The 22,320-nt window shown below is 34.6% G+C and overlaps 1 long non-coding RNA gene across 1 annotated transcript; it reads right to left on the reverse strand.

The window, feature by feature from the left end:
- Nucleotides 1-18,408: 18,408 nt before the first annotated feature.
- Nucleotides 18,409-21,125, reverse strand: LOC116998352. Its single transcript, XR_004418361.2, has 3 exons — nucleotides 21,009-21,125; nucleotides 20,516-20,650; nucleotides 18,409-19,230 (listed from the first exon to the last, which is right to left on the reverse strand). It is a non-coding gene; the product is annotated as an uncharacterized LOC116998352 (long non-coding RNA).
- Between the last annotated feature and the right edge of the window lie 1,195 nt (nucleotides 21,126-22,320).

Below are 22,320 nucleotides of genomic sequence, written 5' to 3' on the forward strand. Positions count from 1 at the left end.
ATTGTATGTATGTCATTCTTTATCATGGGGAAAGCCTTAGGGGTATTAGGATTAGCTCAATTTACTAATTTTATCCACCTTCAAAAATAGGCAGTTATGAGTCCATATAATTAATAAATACATTTAATTTCAAATAACAAAAAAATTTTGAGCAAAACAACCTGGTTCTGGAAATATTTCTAGTTGTATTAGTGCAGCAAAACACTAGCTAAAATGGAACTAGATAAGTTAAAGGAAGGGATTAGATGATGTGGTTCCCTATGATAGCAGGGTCCTGGACTTGATAACCCACGATTGATTCTCATCCTGTCTCCTGTAGAAAAAGAAAGATACTGGTCTGGTGGATTAGTGAAGCAACCTTACCTTAGCAAAAGAGTAAGAACTAGATTGTATCACAAAGTCACTGCAGGTATGACAGAATGCCTGATTGAAAAGAGGTACGTAAGCCAGAGTACAGAGGAAGATCTCTCATCTTTTACAGCATTCCCCATGTCCCCACATGTTTTGCAGATCCCTTCCTTTCCTACCTAAAATGAAGGAAGAAACATCTAGCCAGATTTTTTTTATTAGTGAAATCTTAATTTGGAGATAAACACTAACCCCAGTGTTCATAAAGATACTTATGCCTATCCACAAGTGACTAAAAAAATTTAAGTGTTAGACTGATTTATTTTGTTTCTTTTCCACTGAACTGCTTAAATACTGCAAAGGAAGAACATCTGTTTACACAGCTGGGTGGGAAAATAGAGAAGTCATGTGTAACACTGTCTCAGCAGTCCTGAGAACCATTTCTGGTTTCCAATGGACTATTGCACAATGGAGTTGATGACTGGATTTCCATGACTGGACTTTCATGATAAAGACTGGATACTGAAAATAATACTGTGCTTTGCTATGGATGGCATATTTTGATAAAAGTACCAGCTGCCTTTTTGTCTAACCTCAGAAGAAAGGTTTTGTTTTAGTAGGCCTATTTAGTTTTAATTGGCCAGTAGAATCTCTGTAGCTTTTTTACTGATCTTAGGCGGAGATGAAGTTACCAAGATTGATAGTTTGTATGAAGGATTTTTAATCAGTTTGAGAACTCTTTTATCATACCTTAAATTATTTTCTAGCCCCTCTAATTTCCTTTCCTCTTTTCATTTGAGCAAACATTCCCTTTCATAAAAGTAATGTGATGATACTTTCTCAGTGTGTTGGGATTGTTAGGGGTAGGGTGTTTGGACCATTTTGTTTTCTTCTTTAATTGTACGACAAATTTACTTGGGCTGTAAAAAAACCCAAACTTTAGAGTCTTAAATCTGTAGGTAAAATTCATCCTTTTTCAGCTGTTATTTTTATATTCTTCTCTTTGTGTATTTGCCTCTCATGAGTTTGAACATTCACATGCTAGATGTACTTGCAGTAAGCCCTACTCCAGCAGCATTTTTTATATCCTTCATACTCCTGTCCCCAGAGGTAGGACACAAGCAATTGTGTCACTTTGAACCAAGTGTGCTTTTGTATACCTTAGCTTTTTCCCAGTTTCTCCCTTCTTATTCTAAATGTTAGTCTACTACACTTTTCATTACCTGGCTCCATGATGATTGTTTCAGGATATGCAGCCTGTGCAATTTCCTTTTTCAGAGAAATTCCCCAGTACCTAACATATACCCCTTCTATATACACCATTGCTTCATTCACACATTTAGGTTTCAAATATCTACCTATTCCTAAGGTCTTGAGTAAAGACCTGACAGGATTCAAAGAATGTTGTTTTTTAGGTGTTAGTTCTCCTGCCTGAGAGTCAGAATTTATCTTCCAAAAGCTAAGAATCACCAGAACTCTTCATTTTTCCATGCTTAGTAATTCCTTTATCCCAAATTTATTCTGCAAGTAAAGACAGCAGTTGTCTGCATCAACAATTTACAGGTTAGAGCAATAAATTCTGTGATGTTGAATACTGTGTAGGAACCATGAATCACAGAAGAGGTAACCAATAATGAACCACACAGTGAGTCACAGATAACTCAGATATTCAGTTCATGTTAAAATAGACCATTAATTGTTATTTGCTTTGGACTAAGAGCTATTGAGGTAGAGATATGCCTTATTATTCTACATCATATGGGCCTTATTATCTAGAATGCTAAACTGACTGATCATAAAGGTCACTTCTGACTTAAAGAGCTACAGTTCTAGGAATTACTGTAGGTGATGACAACATGTAGTAATTGCTATTCTAGATCATGCAGAACCAATAAATCTCAAGTTAGGAGGTCTCACACTGCATTAAAAGTGTAAATAATCAACCAGAGAATAAAATTTGGATTTAAATGAGTGAAAATTAATTGAAAGCAACTATAAATCTGCCATCTTTTTAACTCACTCTTCCTTACTCCCACTTTCTCTCTTTGCACAAGAACATGTCCCAGAGGGAAAGTAGCAAAATCACATAAAGGGACTGCATTTGTTTGGAGGAAATAACTTACTTCTTAGGAAAGACTTAAACTTTATAGGTGCTGAGGAAAAAAATTTGATGCTACAAAGTCTGAAAAACAAGTTCATAGAATGAGTTAAGGAGGGTGAAGTTGTCTGTTTATACACTCAGTGGAAATTAGGTCAATTGTGGAGACAGTTAAAGGAGAAGCAGCAAAATGAGATCAAACTGCGCAGGTGTACATTGCAGAAATGTTTAATATATTTTTAATTGTTCAATCGGTATTGACAATATTGACATTTACCATCTGGTTAAGGTCAGTGGTCTTCAAATACTTGTAAATAGTAAGAAAACAAATTTTTTATAAACTCAACAGTTTTAGAACCTAAGTGAACACTTATTAACTTCAGCAATTTTAGAACATGCTATTTCTTTATTATTTCTTTTTCGCTCATCATGCATTGCTGCTGTTTTCTTCTAGGTTTGAAAAGAAAGCAATGGAAAACACTAATAATATGTCTTCCCAACTTCAAATAAAGTCAATTTATATTATAAAAATGCTAAACCAGTCAGTATTGAGTATTAGTATATTATTATTGGAGATAGTACGTCCACCCACACAGAATTCTAGGTAGTCAATACTTTTCATTTCCTTGGGTGCAACAAATATGATTTTATACTCAATATGCATGACCCACATATTGGTAAAACTGCTTTCTGAAGCCAAACATGGGATTTAAATGGCTTGTGCTATCACAAACTACAAGGCAAAACAAGAGATTAAAAACACATTTTGCCTCAAAAACGTGCTTTGACTCACTCTGTCTTCTTTGTTGCCCTTCCCCATAGATGTAGTTTCCCTGATAGCTTCCTACTGCATTTTGGCCTTTCATTATTAGCAGAGTACTTCATTTTCCATAAAGCTACAGGCTACTATGAGTTCCTTCAGGTATTATTTAGACACAGAGGAATGAATCTCTAGCATAACACGTCTGTCACATTGGTGTTTAGTTGTATGTCTGGGCTCTGTAGCTTCAGTAGCTATATAATGAGGTAGAGAATTCCCCTCTCCCTCATGAGTGAGACATGAACAAGTTCTCATGAGCACAAAGTAAGAAGCAGCTACACCTAGCTGGTAAGCTAGGGCTTTCTGAAACAAAATTGCTTCAATTTGTGTGGTAATTATTCAATATTTATAAGTGTTTGCTGTGACAGATGGGAAAATGTGTCTGTGTCAACCTGGTTTTGACACATTTTGCTTTGTGAATGTGTTTCTGTAATTGCCTTCAGACATTATGTATTCTATTTTGATGCTGTTTATGTGTATAGTTAGGTCAGAGAACAGAGTTCGTTTAGGGTGTGGTGTCTATGTCCTTATTTTCAACAAAATGCAAATTTATCACCTCATAATCACCATTCAAGAGTCACTAAGGAATTCTTCCTAAAAGAGAGGTGTATCTGTTTGGGTTTTTTTTGGTTTTTTTCAGAAATTCTCTTTTGCATAACTCTCAACCCTTTTGATCAGACAAGATTATGGTCTCATGGATTTTCTCCTGTCCACCAATATAACTTCTTCATCTGTCTTGTATTAAGACCTCTGTAAATGAGAGATTGAGTTCTCCACAGGCTGCAGTTGGATCTCTGCTTCCCCGTGGACCTCCATGGGCTGCAGCTGATAGACTCAGCCTTGACCAGAAGTAATTCATCTTGGAACCAGCTGGCATTGGCTCTGTCAGACACAGGGAAAGCTTCTGGTAGTTTCTCAGAAAAACCACATCTGTTCACTCACCACCAGCTCTGGTTACCCAAACCTTGCCACACAAACCCAAAGAAGAATATGTTTCTATTTTGCAAATTATGTGTGGTCAAAGTATGTCTTTGTGGGCACTGAGGTTGTGTTGAGATAGTAAAATTTCCACTTCCTTCCCTGTTAAACTGTCTTGGGCAACAGTACATCTGAGAAACAGCCACAAACAGGCTGAGAGCCCACAAGAACCTCATGAAGTCCAACAAGCCCAAATGCAAGGTCCTCCACCAGGGCTGGGGCAATCCCAGACATGCAGAGAATCTGGGACAAGAGCCCCTGGAGAGTAGCTCTATGGAGAAGGAGTTGCAGGTTCTCATGGACCAAAACCAGACAAGAGTCCACAGTGTGCACTCATAGCCCAATAGGCCAGATGCATCCTGGGCTGCACCAAAAGAAGCAAGGGCAGCAGACTGAGGAAGGTGATTCTCCTCTTCCCCCTGTCCTTGAGAGACACCACCAAGGGTGCTGTGTCCAGGTCTGGAGTCCTCAGTACAAGAAATGTGGACTTGTTGAACCAGTTCCAAAGGGCCAATAAGGGGATCTGATGGCTGGAGCACTTCTTGTACAAAGACAGCCAGAGAGAATTGGGGTATTTGAGCAAGAGATGAGAGACCTCACTGCAGCCTTCCAGTACTTAGAGCTTAGGAAAAAGAGAAGTGGCTTCAACAACACAAGAGGATATGACAAGGAAAGGAAAGGTTTTGAACTGATAGGTTTAAATTAGATATTAGGAAGAAATTCTTTACTGTGAGGGTGGTGAGGCACTGGAACAGATTACTCAGAAAGACTTGATCTCCTGTTCTTGGAAGTGTTCAAGGAGCCCTGAGGAGCAAGATCTACTGGGTTGAATCATGGCTATGACAGAGTGTTAAAACTTTAAGGTCACTTCCAACACAAGCCTTTGTATTATCTTATGATAATATTGTTTAAAACCCATATTGCCCTCAAATGTTTTGATTGCTGACCTGTAAAAGTTTTCTTGTAGCAACACAACACTAAATTTTTGTTCTTCACTACTTGGTAAAACCCTCTCACTTTTGACAGGTCCACTCAGCACCTTAATACTTATAGAAATCATTGTTGTTGGCTGACACATACAACACAGTTTTCCGGACTTTAAGTACATAATTCCATATCTGTCAGCATAAACCTTCTTGATATTTTTTATTAACTATGGACATCTCTGGATGACATAAACAAAAATATTGATTACAATGACCCTTATGTCTTTCATGATAACATCCAGATTATTTTTGATGTTATGATCGCTCCAGATTATTTTTGATGTTTCTTAAAATGTCAGAAAGAAAAATTTCAACTTTATGTTTGGTTTTCTGGGTTTCTAGTTCCAAAATATTTTCATGATCTTTAAAACTTTCATTATCTGAAGTCTGGTTTTTTTGTGTGCTCCACTTGCCTGACCTACCTCAAGTCCTTCAATAAATCTTGTGCTCTTGCTTGAGCACCAAACTCCCATCTAAGGGTGCCCAATTGGGGTACTCTCAGCTGCAGCTTTCAGTGGTGTGCTGGCAATAAACCTTTTCCTGCAGAAACAGGTAACTGATATACAGCTGCTCAGAGCTATGCATCAGCAGCCTACCATCAACTTTTCAGTTTTACACAGTATCATCTTCTTTTTTTTTTTTTTTTAATCTGTCATGATATAATTTCTTCCTCACTATTTAGGTAGTTCTCAGGTTTTTTTCCCCATCTTTCTCACCCCCTTTTTTTTCTGTATTAGAAAGTTTGACATAAACTGAAGAAAACTTTCTACGTTGGAAACCTTGAATAAACATGTGAAAAAAATATTTCACAAAGAGGTACATATAGTTCCAGCTTCTTCTATCAAAGTATACGTAAGTGTTTTGACTTCTTTAATAAGTTATTAGGAAGTACTTCACTGATACAGATGAATCAGTATCCAGTGTGGAGCTCAATTTACCTAATTTTCTCTTTCAAGAGCTGACCATACAATTTAATTTATCTATTGAGACTTTTCTATAGCAAATGGAGAGAGCCCAGTACCTCCAGAGGATAATTCATCTCAATAAATGTAGATGTCATGGGCATACAGAACAATTATTTCACTGGTGGTGTTACCTGTGCATTTAATCACTAATCAACTTTAAATTTTTCCCAAGAGTTGTGCTGTTTTGATCTGAAAGAACAATGTCCAAATAATGTGGACCAATGCCATAATGTCACTTTCATATTTATTATTTCTTTGCTGACTCTAGATCTTGATATTATACAAAGCTTATCCTAAAGGCATGTTCTATATCATGAAAATTTGGAGTTTCAGATTTTCAATTAAAAGATCCAGCCTATTGTTTGTAGGGTATGAGTCTCCTGAGCTTTGAATTCCTTTTATGACAGATTAGATGAAATTTTATTTTCAGAACTCCATAGGTGAACTGTTTTTTCCAGGATCAGAGAAGTCCCATGAAAAAAACAACCTTTATTCACATAAACACTTTATTTTCAATGTCCTAAAAACGTTACTAAAAAGACAATTAATGTGAAAGATGAATGCTCTATACTGTAAGAAGTGAGAGCCTTTTTGAATATCAACCTCATTAAATTCTCATTATTTACAGATGAAATGGTTTGAATTATCCTTGTAAAATTTTTTCCTGATTTTCTGTTTCTTCCATTATTCTTATCAGCAGCATTTTTGCCAGTTTAAGTGCTTAAATTTATATTGAGTATTTAATTATTTTGACAGCTGATAATATGTTAAACAGGAAGTAAGTTGAATTATTTGAATAATTTCCTGAATTGCATCAGAAAAAGAATTAAACAAAACACTTTAAAAGACACTAAGTCAGTAGAATTCCAAAAAGATAAATATATTGGTTTTCAATCCAGTCACAACAGAATTACAGTCTGATCCTAAGCCACTGAAATCAATAGGAGCATTTCCACTGAGCTGGCCTTGGATCAAGCTCCTGATGCAGAAAGCAAAAAATCGAAGCTCCTTTATCTGTATTCATTGCAGATGCAAAAAAATAAAGAAGCTTCATGCTGTACTCAAGTGAAGACAAAGAATCTTGATCTTAAATAAACTGCTGTGACTCCTGCTCACACAGAACCTTGTTCAACCCAATAATGACCTGTTAGATATAAAAAGTTTGAAAATGGAGTCTTAAAATATTTTATTCCTAAGAGTTCAGGAACAAAATTTCTCAACATACTTTTAAACCATCTTCCATTAACAACAAAATAACTAGTCATTCAATTTAGACTCTACTTTATTCTTTTCAATATATTTGTGTACTGCTAAACATCAAGGAAGCCACCAAGTTACCAAAATACAGTAAGATTTTATTGTGCACATGGAAAATACAAAAAAACTGAGGTATTAGAAAATAAACATTTTTTTCTAAAACTACATAAAGAAGGCAATCCATGATTGCAATATGGAAACAAAGAAACTACAGAGGCCTGAGAGCCAGGGACAATTTAGGGCAGCCCAATGGTGAAATGTGAATGTCACTGGTGAAATGTTTGGATACCGAAGATGGCATTTGTGCATCTTAGAGAAGTAGGATTCTCCTTCACACTACATTTAACTATATTAATGTTTCCAGAGATTCCTAGGGTTAATCGTTGAGTCTCTTCACATTTTTAACAACAAATGTTGTCTCTCTTCCTTAGCATTATGTACCTCATGATATATAAAGCCCAAATTCTTCACTAAGACCGAATTTTTAAATATTTAGTTTTTGGTGAGTAGTATGTCACTTTGGATAGGTTTAATTCTAAAACTTCCTCTGGATTTTTTAAAAATTATTCTTGTTCCAATGATAAACCATTTAAACCCCACTCTATTGTGTACCCTGACACAAAAATCACAAGAGGATACTGGGTTGGAGAGTATAAATTGCTTGAGTTTTCTATTTCTTTTTTTTAATTCAAGAACACATTTCATATTCCAAGCCCATAAAAAATTAAATACACAGTCATAAATAGCATTTCCTCACACAATTCAGAGACCCTACACAGTGTTCACAAATTGGACTGCAGCCTGGTGGGAGTAAAGTCCCTAGTTTTCCTCTTTAGTCTGTGAGAGAGGAGAAATGCCTTTTGCAACAATTTAAGGCCTGCCTAAGCCAATGAGCCTAGGCCTATTCTGCATCAAAAATTCCCCAAATAAATTTCTGCTTGATGAATATGAATTAATTCATGGCAAATCCCACTCTTTCTTCCTCCTTTCTCAGTTTAGCAAAAGGCGTGAGGGTGTCCTACAGATTGCAGGGAGAATTTCCAAGGCAGTAAGTGTACAGAATTGTACCACAAAAGTTCCATTGCTCTAAAGACTGATGGTTCATTTTACAGCTTGTGTCTATTTTTAAGTCTCTTAGAATAAGACATCTGTGACCATAAATTTTTGTCTTCCAGAAACTTGAGTGATGAACAGTCATTCAAATGCACGTAAAAAAATGTTTGTATGCAGGTGGGAAATTATCCAGATTTAAAAATTTTGTTAAGATTCTTGTTTTTTCATATGCTTCTTTATAACAAAAAATAAATAAGTATGATTAAAATGCAAAAATAAAACCTTTACTCCTTTTCATTCCACCACAGGCTTATGATGAGCAGGTATTTGTACTATTTTTCATTTCTCTAAAAAATTTTTATAATTTAAAATGCATTTTATCTATAATACTGAGAACATATTTATGTAATGTCATGCTAGCCTTCTTGTTTGAGACAGCAATTTTTAATGTGCAAATCTGTACCAAATAATGGGGTCACAAATCTTTTTTTTTTTCTTTTTTTCCTTTTATTGTTGTTTTCCAAGTAAGCCCAAGGTTTTGATATTTAGTCCAAGAGTCACACTGATACTCAGAGACAATTCCAAGTCCTTTCTTAATTTTCTATGTTTCAGGAATCCTTAGAGTCAATTACAGCTTTATGTTCTTCTGTTTATAACTACTCTTTGTGCATTTAATGCATATTTGTTTCAGTGGTTGTCTATTGTCAAATAAAAATATACAGTTATGCAGTTCTATGGACTCTAATGCCTCAAATAAAAATAAAAATATAGATGTAGTGTGTAGTGTCCCAGGCAAACTAAAAAAAAACAGTAAAGAACTTTTTAAGTTCTAAAATCTAAAACTGCATACATGACTTATAGAAAACATTTTGAATATGCACTGCTTGTCTTGTACTCATATGACATTTTCTATTAGAGATGGCACTTTCATTATTTTTTATTTTAGCTGAGTAGGGATCTTCAGTTCAAATACCCTGTCTCTGATTATATAATGGATGGTCTTACTTTAAATGAAAATTTGCTCCTGTCATACAGAAATCTACTATTATTACATTCTATTGAAATAATGTATTAATATCAAGAATATTAAATGAAAACACAGTGAGTATGGGAAACCTCTTTTTTAATGCTAGTTTAAGAGGGTTTTTTCAGGTATTTTGAAGTGTCAATAGCTATTCTGGAAAATAATTGGCTGATCAAAGCTTCCAAAGTAAAAAGATAAGAGACTATTTTATATCTGTGTAGAGGTTTCACAAAGGCTTCCTTCAGTCTTATTTTTTTTTGGTTGTTGACTTCTTAGAAAGGAAAATTAGATGTTCCAAATTGTTAACAAACCACACACTCCCCAGACACTAAATCTACCTAAAACTCAGCACAGATTTAAAATACAGTAATTTTGCAATCAATTTTCTGTGTATTATATTAGACAAACCGTACTGTACAAATTCATTGGTTTCATATTACAGGTCTCATACCGGAACAAAATTCTGCATAAGTCCTCCTACTCAATCTCCTCTTCAGTTGTATTGTTAGGCAAAGCAACCCCAGTTCCCTCTACTGCTCCTCACAGGCCAGGTGCTCCATACCCCAATTATCTTGGTGGTCCTCTGGAATGTATTGGCATTTTCCCTGTAAATTGTACTCAGGTTTTCTTATAAATTGAGACCCAAACTGCCCACAGTACCTAAGTGTGGGCTAAGAAGTGTCATGTATAAGGGGATGATAACTTTGCCCAAAATATTTGCTGTCCTGCAGTGAATACAGCCCCAGATACTGATGACCTTCTCTACTGCCAGGAAAATATGTTGGTTAATGTTTAGGTCACTTTCTTCCTGAGGGCCCCAAGGTCTTTGCCAGAGCTGTGCCCCAGCTGGACACTCTGCCCCTGCATAGTCTCAAGAGAGTCTCACTTCCCAGGTGCAGGACTCTGCCTTTGCCTATGCTAAATTTCATAAAGTTACCCTGTAAGTCCATTCCTCCACCCTTGTGAGGTGCCCTGCCCTGGTCCACTTCCCACCAATACCCCTTTCAAATTTTGTGTCACTTGCAAAATTAATGGGTGCAATTTGATGATACTCCAAGTGTTGATATATGTGAATTTAATCCAAAAAAAATGTTTAATTCCTCTTTTAATAGCTATGTCTATTGTAGATAGACAAAATAAAAAATTTTAAAATTGCTTTTTAAAATATATATAAGCAAATCATATTGTGGATGCATTAACCCATCCTGAACCCATCCACAAGCTGTTCTTTTGTTCGTGATGCTTTTTTAATACTGTTGTGAGATTACAAAAGCTACAAATATACATAATTTGATTTTCTGACATTTCTACATGAAGTGGAGACACTAGTTGTAAAACTAAAATCTTGTAGAAATGTTTTCTTTTGATAAAATACAGGCAAGGAAAAAGAAAACCTGTTAATACTTTTATTTAAGGATTATATTTTTCAGCAGAATCCAATGACTCCAGAAAAGCGGCTCATACAGGAATGTAGTTCAAAATGAATGGTCATGGGAGACTGTGAAGAACTATGTTTTTTTCTTTTTTTAAATATTAGCAAAAGAGCAGACTTGAAAAATGAGAAAACTGAATATAAAAATTTTCAGATCAGTGTTTAGACTTAATTTCTATGCAGTCCCAACAGAAATGTGAAAGAAAAATGAGCTCACTTAAATATAATTTCAATTAATGTAAATTAGAAATTACTCTACAGAAATCTAGTTATGACAATGTTCAGAAAATAAATGTTCATGAGTCTAATTTCTCACAGACATAAATTATTGCATCTCAATGGTTATGCTCCAAATTCAGTGTAAAATAGAACTCTACCTAAAAATTTTCAGCAGTAATAACAAACAGAAAAACTCCTCAAAATTATAAAATTTAAAAAAAATTTCGTATGTATCAAATCTATTGTGTTGATTTGAAGAGAAAAAGAGAAGTGTAACAAATTATCTCAAAACAAGATCATAACAAGTGACAAATTGGAAGATCTTGATATCAAGTTACATAACAGAGGAGGACAAAAATCTAATGATGCAGCCACTGCTATGCAGAAAATATTTATTGTCTCTGAATATACCTACATGAAAACCTATTATCTACCAGTTCCCTGCAGAATTAAGAAACTGAGAAAAGTAAAAAAAAACTACTAAATGATAAGTGATTTGTCCTTGAGCAGTGAATCTGAAAATTGCAGGATTACTGTGGTAAGTTTAAAAAATAACCTGATGAAACTTCTCAATTTTTTTTTTAAAGAAAATAAATATATTTGAGGGTTTTCCTGAATGCAACCTCTGGTAAGATAGTCAATTTATTAAATTAATTTTCTGGTTTTAGCAGGAGTGAGAGGAGGGAGAAACTGGTGACATTAGTTTATATTTTTAAAAGGAAATTTTCTATGCTCTGCAATAGTCAGGAAACAAAAAGCATTCATTATATGCCATATTTTTCATTCTATTAACTTGGGCTCATTTTTTTCATGAATGAAAAATAACAAGAATTAGTGTAGATCATCATCTCTTCTGAATTAGGAAACACACCAGATTGAGGAATCTGGTATCCTTATAAAAAGACATCTGACTGAGACACCAAATAAAATCAAACAGAAATTTTAAATTTAGTTACCCTCATTCTTCCCCAAATCTTAAAACACACTTCATTTTAAAGGTTTATATTATCCTAGTCATTCTTCCAGTGTCTCCCATTATCTCACTGAGAAGCTAAACTCTTTTTTCTTCCTTTTTCCTAATAAACTTTATCCAATGTCACAGTAAAATTCCAGTTGGGTAGAGGCCAAGAGCCCAGTTTGGATGTCTTAAAAGTATCTTTGTGTGTGTGTGTTTCTGTAATCCTTGTATTATAGCTCAATTTAAATTATCAGAGAAGTATGTGTGATTAATTAAACATATTTGTTTTTCTGGCGTATATTCAGCTTTATCCTAAATCAGGATCTGCTGACATTTCATATATAGTGCCATATCCATCAACCTGCAGAGAGTTATAAGCTTGAATACTTTGAATTATTATTTTTTTACTTTGGCTGCTAATTGAAGTCCTTTTCTGTTGAGAAATCTATTTCTTACATACATCATCAGGGAAAAGGAAACTTTCCTAGAGCCTCACTAGTGACAAAAGTTTTTGGGATGCAAATAATCAGATTTCAAAGCTATGTAGAGAGGTTGAATATCTTATGAAAGGTTGCAAAGGACTCATGCTATGAGTGTTAAAATTTAACAATAAATCCTAGAGACAATGCCAAACCTGAGCTTCAGGTGAACAGGATGATATGGACTAATATTAATAACAATAGCATCACATTACTCAGGTCATTTGGGCTACAGCAAGTTCTTTGTCTCTCTCTAAATTTTGGCTTTCCATGTTAGCAATTTTATAGGTGAAATGTACAGTGCTAGATAATTCTCCAAAGTAAGAGGTGAAAGTTGTGCTGCTATTCATGCAGACAGTTTAATTTCAAATTTAACGCAATGCTAAATTAAGGAAAGACTCAAAAGAGAGAGGCAAAGCATTGTTTTACCCTAAGCTGGGATAATGGTTCTTTAATTTTGCGTGGTTCATTCTTAATCTTTTACATTTAGCTACTTTGTAGTTTTTCAACAGATAACCCTTCGTGAAAAAGGAATATGTTCAATTTAAAAAGCAGACAGGATACTGAATTTTGTTACCATTGGTGGAAAAGGAGTATAAAAGGAAATGTCAGCTAATTCAACCTGAAACAAGTTGACTATAGTATCAGCCTGCAGAAAATTATAGCAGTATTGTGGTCAGTACAAATAAATATATTGTTCCCTAAGCTCCTCTTCTGCACATCACTGATTTACAACATCAAACATTTATTGATGTCGATAATGAACTCTATTAGAAGTTTCTTCCACAAAAAACTGCAGTTTCTTCCACAGTCTTTTCCATAGAAATTCTGTTGAGGAAAGGAAAACTAAATCACCCAGAAAGTAAGCCCTGGGCAATGCGTAGTATGGCATAATTTGGCAAGTATGTGAAGTACCAAACTTCTGGTTTCTTCACTATTTGAGTTTGACAATAAATGCAGTCATTCTGTATTTTTCCCAACAGAGATAAACTAGTTGACCTAAACCCAGCCAGAGTAGTTCCTACACCAAAAATTTTCCATTATGGAGATAGCATTGACCATTGCAGCTCATGAAATGAAGGGAAATTCTCTTTGTTTAGAAAACTCTCAACTTGCTTACAGCCCTTTTAATCACATTTCAAGTTAAAGTTTACATTCCTTACTGCAATGCAGTGTAGAAGTAGATAGCACTGTCACTGAAAATGTGCCAACCTGAGTGTTGCAGCAGTTTAGTTGCTGTATTCTCCACAGCATTTAATGGACCATTCTGAAAAGCAAAATGACTCATTCAAAGCCTCACCCCAGTTGTACTGTTCTTGACACCTAGAGTCAGTCATTCTAGATCAAGCCAGAATTTCTCCTCCAGACCTCTGCATTCAGAAGAGGCACAATCTGTCCAGATTTACAGAGGTTCTGGGGTGTTCTGAAAATCCACTCTTTGTTATTTCCCAGTATATTAGTTAGTCAGAACATACAAGAATGAGAAATAATCTTGTGGTTTTTTTAAAAAATTAAATATAAATAAATAATATTTTAAAAAAGCCTCTAAAAACATGTAAACTGCATGAATAACTGGTAACTGAAATTGGAATTCTTAATTTCTACATCTTATGTGTTATCACTCAGAATCTTTTTCCAGTTAATGAGGTGCTGACACATAATTCATCTGCTGTGTGTGCTAACCTTTAATAACAAACTTACCTTAGTAAATGACAAAATAGAGTGAAGCAATGTGACCTTATCTTAATGGAATGGAGATTACTTGGAGTATTCTTTTTACTTTGCTTATCCTGTTTCCTCATCAGAACACATTAACTTAAACTATCAATAGATAAGATCCTAGATTCTGCTCATTTAATCAAAAAGACGTTTCAGTCGTAAGGGGAAAAGAATAGCCTTTATTGAACACACCATCAATACAAGCATTTCTTGGCTGTGATCCAGTTCAACAGGCCTTGGTTGTCTCAACAGATGACATAATCAAATCAAAGCAGAATTAAGGATTTAAAACTTTCAGTTTTATAATGCCTTGTAGCTTCATGGTGCTATTATTTCTTCAATAATGTTATCCCATTTGTTTTTGCAAACTGACATTCCTCTTATCTCACAGCAGTGATCTAAATTTCAAGTATTCTTAAGTTATTGTGAGAGTTCAGCCCACTCCTCAGATACAAGTCTGCATTGCCACTTTCCTTTTATGTTCTGTTACTGCATTTGAAGTTGTGTATATGGTACGCAGTGTAGTGTGCTTGTACCTTCAAAGCCAAGAGCTGCTTCTCATACTATATCTGTATTTCAAAGACATCATCAGGAACAATCATCATTTAGGCAAGAGTGAACACGAATAGAAAATGTGGGTTCTTACATTCTTTCTCTATTTGCAAGTACCTTTCTCCATTCATTTACAACAACTGAAGAGAGCTTGCTTTTTACTGTAGAAATTATTAAAATTGTTAGAATGTCTTGTAACATTCAAAAACTGGTTGCCACACTCCTTTGCTTTATAAAGAAGGTGCTGTTGACTCAGTCACAGCATGTATTAAGTTCAGATTAACAGAAAATATACCCTATTTCATGTTTAATGCTGAAATGGTGCATCATCAGGTATCAGTAGCTGGTACAGAGGTATCCTATTCTATGTTTTTTTTTCCTTAGAAATGTAAGTTGAGGTGTTTGATGTTCCTAATTCATACACACAAAAAACAGAAAAGGAAAAAAACTGTTTTCAAAGAGACACTAAATCATGTCTATGGTGTTATACAATGATAAAGAAAAAAACAACAAATTCACTTAGCAACAGGAATAGTAGTTTTACCAAGTAAAAGTCCTGCTGTTAGTACTTTGCTGGAAGATACTAAAGTACATTATCATGTAAAAGTGTGTGTAAAGTGTAAATAAGAAAGAAGAATCAGAATATAAAATTCATATAGAAAGTCATACTTTCTTGGTCTGTAAAAAGTGTCCTTTTGTAGACCCAGCTTTCGCATTAAAATATGGCTTCATCATAGAGGCTTGGACTTTAACATCCATTTCCCTTTCCTGTCTATATTACTGGATGGTATATTCAGGAAGGAATAGTGAAAGAGGAAATACGTTGGTCATCTTCAGTAATACAGCAGGTCACATTTTGATACAAATATACTTAGCAATAAACATATTTTAAAATTCATAGGAAAATTTGGATGAGTCTAAGACTTTGTCATAGGATGACTGTAACTTCTTGTTTAAAAAAAATATAGGCAGAGGGATGCCAAACATCTGATGAAAGCACGTACTGATGGTAGACTGTGAAACACTGTTCATAAGCAAGTGTTCCACTGCTGGCATCTAATTTTCATCCTATCAAATGATGCATGTAGATTTAATAATTTTCTTTAGTGGATCTTGGTTAAATAGAAATAAGCTACTAAATTAAACAGTGTGAAAAAGCAGAATTTGGTTTGGTTAGCAGAGGGGTCTTCTTGTAACATTCAACTAATCCAAGAATAACCTCGTAAGAAAGAAATTATCATTGCTGATTGAAGGATTAGTGTTACGAAATGCAGTTTCCATGTGAATCAAACTCTAGTTTAGATTTCATTTTTATCTACTTTAAATATGAAAAGCACCCACTTCATAGGGCTCCTGAAATTTCATTCCAGGATCAATGCCTCTCGAATCCTGACTGACTTGTAGATCTTTACCATGTGTAGCTGTCCCATGCATAGACAGCTACAGGCCACACAAGAAGTCATATGCAATCCATCCGTTTTAAAAGTTATTCTAAGCTCAAAAATATTAGCTCCAAACACTTTTGGACTTACAGTTCAGTCCTTTTTTTATCCAATACCCAACTTAAACTAGTTTTAAAAACTATTGGATATAATTTTTTGCAGAAAGCAAAAAGGCAAGTATTTACATGAAGGCTAGGTGTTGAAATACAATTTCAAACCGACTAGGGAAATCTTACTCTGCTATTTGGTTCAGATGGCTTTTGATTATACTTGATTTAAAAATTGCAGAAACGATTCATCAGTATCTGAGAAAATACTGCTTCCATAAAAATAAAAAACCAAACCAAATCAAAACCCCATGACATGGAATATGGAACAAATGGACATACGCTTTTCAAGAGTCACAAAATTGTTTCAGTTTTTTATGGTTTAGACTAAACCCGATTTTTTTTTTTCCTAGATATGTTTTAGCCTTGATTCTCAAAATAATGTACCCTTCTTCTGTCCCTCTACCCACAGAGAGCTGTTGCAATGGATGAAACAAGCATAGACATAGATGGAAAATTCTTTTTATTACTTTAATTTACTAAAACAAGGTCTCTGGTTCAGATACAGATGAGAAACATTATTATTAAAGTAGCAGAGGGAGGAAAAGTTTCCTGTATGCTTTCAGTTGAAAGTTTGAGAGCATTATGACTATGGTCATTTTCAATCTTCGAAGTGTGGGTGTCTAGAGCCTGAGCCAAAACTACAAATCAGAAAGGGCAAGGGTGAACAAGACATAGAAAAATTATGCTGTTTGCATCAGTTATTTAAATGAAAGCAGAAATTCACAACATAAAAATCACTAAGCTCTACCATAAGGCTTGATCTTTTCCTTGGTATGTTTTTATGGCTGCTGCTAGAGCAGAGGTGACTTTTCAAAGATGTTAGGGAACTAATTGAAAATTTTTAAAATTTTTTTCTCCTGCAATACTGCGTGAACCTCCTTTGGATTTTTAGAAGACTGCAGGCAATCAGTTTCCCTAGTGAGGACCTGACCTCTGTATCCCTTTCATTTTCTACACCTGCTGAAAGAAGGAGAAATCTGAGCATTCTAATATACTTTCCTTAAAGACATGAAAAGCAGTTTTTCTGGATCAATGAGGTTGTTTTTTGCCTTCTAACTAAAGTCAGACTCTGAAGGAATGAAAAGGAGAGTAGGAGCAAGGGAACTATTCCTTCATGTCTCTGCCATCAGGAGAACAGAAATGTCCTTATACCTAGGAAACCAAGGCAGTGATTTGGACGAAAGGACAGGGGAGAGGCTAGAGCAGAAAAAACCTGAAGACCTCCTAATTTCTTTCCATGTTTTATATGAAAATTTTTAATCCTTTCTCTCATTTTCCTTAGCAAACCAGATTCTTCCTGCATTTACTCAGTCTCTCCCTGCTGCAGCTTCAAGCCTTTGCACCATCACCCAACCTCTCCAAATAGTCCACTCAACTCGTAAAAACATCATGTGTGTCTTGGACCATTGCCCCTAATTTCTCTCAAAACAGTAGCTCTGTTCCCCAGTTCTTGAAGTTTTTTAAAGGTTCATCATGGGGAAAAGCCTCATGGAAAATCATAAGTTGTCCTTACAGTATTTCTAGGTTCTTTGGACAGCCTGTGAAAATAATTCATGAAGCTGCATAAGACCTAAGCTATGACAGAACATTAATACATAAAACACACAGAATTACAGAGGGAGTAAACAGCAAATGGCACAAACTGGAGCATACAAATATATTAGGTAATTAGTGTGATGAGGAAGAGTTACACAAACTGCAAATAACAACTAAATACTCCATTATAGTATCTGTGTACATGCAAATTTCCTTTATACTTTTTGCATGTGAGAAGGAAAATATTATGTTTCTTGTACTTCCTATTCTTTTGTCTTTTGATTCTCTTTATTCTTCCTTCCTTCCTTTTTTTTTCCCCTATGGACTTCTGAAACTAGCAAAATTTTATGACTGCACCTGAATTTTGCACAGTATCATAAATCAATATCATAAATCAATATCATAAATCAATATGAAAAATCAATTTCTGTGTTCTCTCCATCATAGCAGGGGTATTCGTTGCATTTACAACTTGCTGCAGGGATTATTATAGCAAAGGGAATAAAAGGAAAGAAGAAAAATATTCCATTTGTGACTAGGGTAAGTCTAACAATGGATATCTCATAATTTATTTAATGACATTTCAGTACCTTTTAAAATATAATCTGATATATATATTTGTAATTTTTCACTGAGATCTCAATGTTTGAGAATGGTTGGAGAGATAGCAGTCATTTCAGTGTCTGAAGAAGTTGTGGAACTAATTCAACCCAGTGAAATAATCTTAGCCAAGTATATCTGACATCTGGGAGTGAAAAAGGAAGCAAATATGATAGTGACAGAATTCACTGCAGGAAGCAACAGTAACAGTGATTCTGTCTCAAGCCAGAGGTGTTTTACTGTAATTGCTGCTAGATGATCTAACATACACTCTTTTTCTGTAATACAGCCTTGGATAAAACCTGGCTACCAGCTGACTGGCTTCAACACCTGAATGCCAAAAAGTGCAATTTTAGAAGTGACATTGCTGATCTATTTGCAGAACACATCACCTGCCATTCGCAACATTGCTTGGGAGGGGGATCCATTAGAAAAAGAACCTTCAGAAGAGAAATGAGCAGCTTTTCTTTCTTCTTGCTGGCCTCTTTTCATCTTCTTATGTTTCAGTAGGTAATTTTTTCCACTTCTTCCAGGCTTTACACTATAGTAGTGGTGCTGAATGCTGATGAGACTGTGCTTAATGCAACTTCAGGCTATGTAGCCTAAGCTTTCTACAGTCAGAGAGCCTTTAAAGAACCTTCAATTAGCAAGCATCTAGACAGAAAGATAATAAAATAAAATACTTAATAAACCCTTAAAAAGAGACCCACTGAAAGTACCAAGGCAAAAATTTGAACACAGTACTATCATTCAAATACTTCAGACATATGTACAGTCTGAGAAATATATCTAAGGTTAATGTTAACCTTACTTCAATTACAAAAATTTGCTTCAATATCTTTTAGTATTCCTGGTTTTGTGCTGCAGCTATCCTGTGTTTAGCTGGAACCTGTAGAGTCGAGAATTCAGATTAAATTCCTAATTATCCAGCAGACCCAAAATAATTTGTGTATTCCAGTGCTGTGCAGCTTTCAAAACAATTATATCACCATGCAGACTTTGATTAGCACAAATGATATTTCAATTATAGATGGGTAGTGCCTGCTGAAATAAAACTCTTACCTGTTTGAAAAGTCATTTATTAAATATAGATCATAGTGGAAGGAACATAATTTTGGAGCTTGCTTTCTTTCTTGTTTGCTTGCTTTCTTTCTTTCTAAATATTGATTACCGCAGACAATGCACTTTCAAAATAAAGAATTGATTCTTTACAGTATAAATAAAATGGAAGCAAAGTGCTAATCACCTTTGAAAACTATCAAATTGAATGCTCCAAAGCATCCAAATATTTTCATATTTGAATACAAATACAGAGTTAAATTTTGAAGTTGAAATTGAAGTGTCTCAAGAATGAAATATATCGCTTCATAAATAAACAGGTCCATTGGGACAGCTGTTAATTATCCAATATATAGATAAACTTTAATTTACATAAGAGAAAATGAAGACACTTCAGAAGAGGCCATACTCTGCATTATGTACCTCACTTTCTAAAGTGTATTCAGAAATAAATGATGACTAAAATAGAGCTGTTCAAGTAGTATTTTCAAATAAATTAGAACTATACTCTTTCAGCTCTATTCAGATCCAGATTTCCCCTCAAAATGAAAAAAATTCTCCTTCAGTGGTATGCATAAGTTCAGTTTCCAAGAATTGGAATTGCAGATTTTTTTTTCCTCCAGTGGCCTCCTAGTAATTGTGGACCTACATTAAGACCCCACAGATGATGCCATTACAGCAGGTGACTCTCCTTTTGATTGAATAGGTCAAAGCCATAAATTTCTTGCAGAGACTGCAATCAAGTTTCCTCCCCATTTGTTTTAGTATGAAATGATACAGATGAGGAATAATGCAGTGTTCAGCGTTCTCTGCCTCAGCCACACTTTTCCTCTCTGACAGTCAGAACAGTGACAGGATTCAGAAAATTGTTAAAACTTACCTGGGATTACAAAACTAATTTCGATTGGATTAAAGGAAGATTTAGAAATTAGATCTTGAGGGAAATTTATTTTTTCACTCCTGATTGTGTGAAGACTTGTATATATGTTTATCTTTGTATATTCAAGTCAAGAAGCTGTAGACAAAAGAATTATTCACGAAAATGGTATTTAAACACGTGTCACAGTTGTCAGGACAGAAACCTCTGTAAAACCATGCCAGACAAGTCACTCGTTACATAGTTATTACTTCAGGGGAAAAAAAGACATTTTATTCAACTGAATGGATTATTTATGAAAAATGAGATGATCGATAGCTGAGTATTCTGCCTAAATCTATTCCACGAAATAAATCTCGCCTAACTTGTTAATGTGGTGACAGCTATGAATCTCATTATTTTAAGTTCTGACTGCTGGACACGAGTTTTATTGCAATGACTACCATGAGAAATATTTTTACTTAAAAAACAGAGTACTAAAATCACAAACCCCTACCTTGAGGCGAGCTTGCAGCAGTTCTATCTGTTCTTGCTAGAGTTGCTCTCAACAGCTACTGTGTGTTTAGAGCACCTCTTTGTGGTTTTTTAGTGAGATGTTATGTATGAAAAGAAAATTCATAGAAAAAGGTATTTCATACAGTGGATAGAAGCATATTTTTTTAAATGGAAAGAAAAATTGCTAGAAAAATATTAGTGTTACTTGTAAAATAAGTGATGGAGAGTAATAATCTGCATCCTTCCTGTGTCTTTTTTCTCTAGTTTCTGTTGGTGTTCTATACAGTATATCCTAGCCCACGAAAAGTTATATACAAAATATCTATTTAATATCTATTATGGTTACACAATCACTATATTATACTTCTGGAAGTAATAATAATAGTAATAATAATAATAATAATAGTAATAAATATTGCTGGCTTTAAAATACTTCCTGCAATTATCTCAAAATCTATGGTAAAATACATCTGCTACGATAAAAATTAAATTTTATCTAAATAGTGTGGCATTAAAATTTTCCTTTATGCAACTAAAAAAGTATGGAAATATACGTAACATAAAAGTTACATTTACTTAAATTCACTTCTACCACTGTCTCATTCCTTTACCAGGTGAATCAACTACATCCTCTTTATCCACAGAGAAAGGAAAAGGCACGAAGAATGATGCTGGGCAGAGGAAGTACATACCTTACTTTCTCCTAGAGATAATGAATTTACCAAGGTTTCTCAGCTGACTCTGCAAGTAAGTCTCAAGGCAGCATAATTCTAGGATTTAGAGGGAAGGTGTTAAGGTGAGATGTTGTTTTGGAAAGTATCTCAAGGAGTTGTATTTATTTATGTTGTGTAAAAGGAACAGTTCTTTATGAATCAGTAGCACATATGAAAAGTGCTCTGTTATGGAAATTAGCATGGAAACCAGGAGTTCAAGTGAGCTTGCACAATTAGTATTTTAATTGTGTGGTTTTAATAGTGTAGGAAGAATTTTCAAAACTGACACTTTCAAATTATTCCGTTAAAATAAAATATGATAGATTAACTTAGGAAAATACAAATCTATTTTCAAATATTAGTGTTTTAGTGTGGAAAGTAAACTAATTCAGGTAATAAGAAGGAAAAAATTCTAGAGTTTAATCACAGTATATGAGCCATAACACATACAGACAAACTATAGAAAGAGTATGAAATATCTCCCTAGAACTGCATTTAGAAAATTATCAGTGGTCATTCCTTTTGCACGGCAAAATTTGGAAGGAGAATGAGGCAGTTTAGAATTATGATACATAAACTATATGTTTCACCATAAAAATA

This window comes from Catharus ustulatus, chromosome 6, assembly GCF_009819885.2.
Source record: "Catharus ustulatus isolate bCatUst1 chromosome 6, bCatUst1.pri.v2, whole genome shotgun sequence".
Lineage (NCBI taxonomy): Eukaryota > Metazoa > Chordata > Aves > Passeriformes > Turdidae > Catharus > Catharus ustulatus.